We start from the raw sequence: 4,501 nt of genomic DNA, 5'->3' as shown, positions 1-4,501 counted from the left end.
GGATAAGCGGAAGAAAATGGATGGATGGATGGATGGATGGATGGATATTAATAACATGCTTTAACTGAAAATTGTATTATCTAGTTTTAGAATCATTTAGTTGATGATGAATGTATTTGAAATTGTATTATCTTTCACTATATCAGAATCAAATGGAAATTGTATGATATGAAAATGTTTTAAGTATTAGAAAATTGTCCAGGTTTATGGTGAATGGGATTTCTGAAAATTATTGTGTTAATTTTTTATACTTAGCATTGAACATTATATTAGGTTAGAAAAAGGAATTTTACTCTATTCTATTCTGTTGATTGTATGTATAACTTTTTGGTTTATTGCAGGAGATCTTTGAATTTTTCTGAGTGCAGAAGAACAAAATGGGTTCCTGTAAGATTAACTTTTTCTTGAATTAAATACAGGATTAAAGGGTTAGTTCCCGAGAATCTATCTGGTGGAAGAGAAAGCGGAAGGGATGTTAGAATTTCACAGCTACCTGTGAAATTACCTTCCTCTGTTTCTCTTTGCCCAGATGGCTGTAGAACCGCAAGAGGCCGGATAGTGTTAAGAAAATATATTTAAAATATGCTAGTTTTAAAATTTAACATAACTTGATTGAAAATAGCCTAATTATAGTTTTAAAATTTATAACTTATTCTGGTCTATTGAGCTTTATTTTACCTGTAGTTAAGGCAGACTGTTTGCCAAGATCTTTGATCTGCCCTCAGTAGTAATCAGTAGGAAGTTCCAGCTTTTCACCCTGATCTGTGAAAGCCATGAAGCAGCAGGACTAGAGGAGTCCCTGTTTTCACTTATTTAGACAACTGGTGTTTGATCTTGTGAACAAATTGCAGGGAGTTTCTAACTTTAAAAAAAGGGTCAGAGACAGGACCTGGTTGGATGAGCAAAGACTCGCCTTATTTGAATAAATACAAGAAGATAAAACTTTCCACACAAGAGTAACAAATCAGATCTTGCCCTTGCAATTTCTCCAAAGATATCGTTGCTGTCCCTATCTCTTGTCTCAGGTAATGAATGTGTGTCTCTATTATTTTGTAGTTTTCTGTTGTATCTTCTCACTTTCTTCCGATTTGGATTAAATTCTGAAATTCTGTGACGTCATCATGCATTGTTGTGTTTTGTCCCACACACGCCACCATCAAGAGAACCCGGGATCCAAACAGGAAGAAGGAGAGCCAGATTCTTTTCTAAATTTAATCACACAAATAATTCTTCATTAACATTATACAGATATAGCATCTTTATAGAAAAAAGATACTACATTGCCAGAAGAAAGTTGTTAAATTATGAGTAAAAAGTCATTTTAATAAGAAAAAAAGTTTCGATAATTACCTGTGATGTAAGTCTCAGCAAGTCTTTCTTTGAAATAAACAGTTGTTTACTTATACAATCATTTCAGCAGATAATTTGATTCCAAGGTGTCAAAAGATTAGATTAGTCCTTATTTAAAAAAACAATACCAACTACAACTTCACAAATGCTCAGTATTCCTTATTTTAGCGCAGTGTGGTTATCATAAAATTACAACTTTATTCTTGCACAACTTATCTCATATTTAGATCAAACAAGTAAAAAAAACCTTTAGCCTTCCCCAAGTGACTGTAGATTGAAGAAAAAGGCCAGGACGTTGACAAATCCTACCTATAGTGTTGATGCAAAATGTTAGTCACTTTTCATCTCTTCTGACAAGCTGAAATATAAGCAATATTGTTGCAAATTTTGCACAATAAATGTTAAACTATATACTTTTTGAAAAACAGTAAGTTGAACAAGCAGACAGGTGATCACTGTTTACAGTTTCAAAAAGTTGTACTGTGTTAAGCCTAAAAATATTATCTGAATAAAATGCAGTGAATCATTTGCACTTTTTATCTTTCAGACTTTGTAGTCTTGATAAAATGTTATTGATTGGGTTAATAAACTGAACTTCAAAAATCTTTTGAGATTTAAAACAATAAAATAGCTGTTTTGATAATCAGGAAGGCTTCAGCCAGTGATTTGTAATAAATGTGATCAGATTTGCAGATTTGCAGTCCTCCTTCAGAGGAAGGAAGGGCACTGGGGGTGCATGAAAAAATGTATCATCCCTGGCTGGCATGACAGAAAACAATTGAGGAACACTTACCTAAAGGGAGCAACGGTAGAATGTTTATGTGTCAGAGGAAGTGTTCATTTCAAAGATGGAGAAATATAATTTATTCCTTGTGCAAGGTAAGGACTCACCATTAACAGAGCAGAATGTCAGCACAGGTGGATAATTAAGTAATCCATGAATACATGAGCAATGTGGGACAATCCACTAAGATCCAGTGTTCCTTTGCCACATCAAACCACTTGCAACCCTTTCACCCCTCGACATAATTTCAGATTAGACCGGAGAATATAATTGCATTGTAATTTGAAACTGTTGCTGTGGTGGAAAATGTTCTGCTCGCAGCCCCAAACTAATGATTCCAGAGAGATGAGCTCATTTTAAACAGGCACATCATCTGTCACACTCTTCAGAGCCGTTACTTTGGAAACTTTAGCTTAATATTTAGTTTGAGAACGGAAGGTTTGTTTTGAGCGGCTTTGTTTGGACATTTCCTTAAAGTGATGAATAACAACTATATCTACATTTCAATCTGTAGAGACTCACGCAGAGAGAGAAACAGCAATGAGACAATTTTATTGGCGGTCGGACACTGGCGGGAGATGTGCGGCCTGAGAATCGCAGCGAGCTTGAATGATCGACTCGAACGAAGCTCAGGTAGGTCTTCCCCCGGGTCCAGTCACTGGTGGTGGAGCGGAGCTTGGAGAGAGGAGTCTTGAACTGAACTTAGTATCCAGCCTTAGCTTGCTTAGCAGCAAAGCTAAACTAGCTAATTCTGCCAGCCAGCTGAACTTATCCTTGTTGCTAAACATGGGCACATCTTACCTCAGGTTTCCTGGGAAAAAAATGTAGTTGTCTTGTTAGAATAAATTTAAAGAACTTGCTACTATTTCAGTCACTTCATATACCAGTTGGATGAAAGCAAAATTGTGTCTCTAATTAGCTTGAATCGAGTTAGTTTGACTAAAGTCCATTTACGATAGGAATTGAGCTGATGTTTTTATATTTCTGGTTTTAACACAGTCAAATTCTGTAAAAATGCATTCTGAGGAGGCTCGTTGGTCAAATTAAAAGTATCTTTTGACAATAACATGTAAGTGGTTATTAAACATACTTGTCATTTAGTCATTTATGGAGTCAGTGGACTCGGGCGACCAGTGGGCAACTTCCACGGCGTCACGAGGAACAGATTGCACAGGGAATGTTCGGGTTTTGAGCCACCAGTGGGTAACATCCATGGAGTCGCAAGGGTTCACCTGAAGAGGAGGGACACAGAGATTTACTCGGAGGCTAAACACAAGGAAACACAGAGAGATCACGAAGGCCTGTTGTACCAAACATTGGTTAACACTCTGGCATCGAAGTGTTGGCCGCCCCATCCTCGTATACTCCACTGATAACCTGTTAGCTTACAGGTGAGCTGAACCACCAGAGGACATTGATCAGGGCCTCAGATGTAAGGCAGCCTCCGGTCGCCCTCTGGTGGATGAAAAGGAGAACAGCAGCAAAATATAGACCACCACCCCGGATTCCAACAGGTGGGTTTTTAGTTGAGATTTAAAGGAAGCCAGTGTTTCAGCTGTGTTCCAGATTTGTGGTGCATAGAAGCTGAATGCTGCTTCGCCTTGTTTAGTTCTGGTTCTGGGGATGCAGAGCAGAACCTGTGGGGTCTGGAAGGTTGGTACAACCGCAGCAGATCTTAAATTTATCATGGTGCTAAGCTATTCAGTGATTTATAAACTAACAACAGTATTTTAAAGTTTATTATCTGAGCTACAGGGAGCCTGTGTAAGAACTTTAAAACTGGTGTTATGTGCTCTATCTTCCTGGTTTTAGTGAGAACACCAGCAACAGCGTTTTGTATCAGCTGCAGCTGGAGGATTGATTTGTTGGACAGACCTGTAAAGACACTGCTGCAGTAATCAATGTGACTAAAAATAAACGCATGGATGAGTTTCTCTAGATCTTGCTAAGACATAAATCCTCTAATGTTCTGCAGGTGATAGAAGGCCAACTTCGTGACTGTCTTAATGTGGCTCTGAACGTTCAGGTCAGAGTCCATCACTACTATAGATCTACAAATCTAGATCTATAACTCTAGACTCTTCCGCTTTAGGTCCAAAGATAATAACTTAAGTTTTGTTTCTGTTCAGCTGCAGAAGGTTTTGGCACATTTATCTGTTTTAAGCATCTATTCAGTGACTGGAGGGGTTCAGAGTCACCTGGTGACATGGTAATGTAGAGCTGTGCATCGACGGGGAATAAAAAGGGTCAAATCGAACAAAAATGAGTACCTCATCTGTACTGACTGGTCTTTACAATTTCACACTGATTTTGACTCAATAGGTCACATGACCTAGACGCTATTGAAGAGAAATACTAAATTTAAAC

The 4,501-nt window shown here is 37.9% G+C and overlaps 1 long non-coding RNA gene across 1 annotated transcript in view; it reads left to right on the top strand.

The window, feature by feature from the left end:
- Positions 1–2,441: 2,441 nt before the first annotated feature.
- Positions 2,442–4,501, top strand: part of LOC103465596 (uncharacterized) — a 26,918-nt gene continuing 24,858 nt past the window's right edge. The window contains exon 1 of the long non-coding RNA XR_533822.1: positions 2,442–2,767. This is a non-coding gene — a long non-coding RNA (uncharacterized LOC103465596). The remainder of the gene's footprint in view (positions 2,768–4,501) is intronic.

Source organism: Poecilia reticulata, linkage group LG5 (genome assembly GCF_000633615.1).
Source record: "Poecilia reticulata strain Guanapo linkage group LG5, Guppy_female_1.0+MT, whole genome shotgun sequence".
In the NCBI taxonomy this organism is placed as follows: domain Eukaryota; kingdom Metazoa; phylum Chordata; class Actinopteri; order Cyprinodontiformes; family Poeciliidae; genus Poecilia; species Poecilia reticulata.
This window is presented reverse-complemented; position numbering and strand designations above follow the sequence as displayed.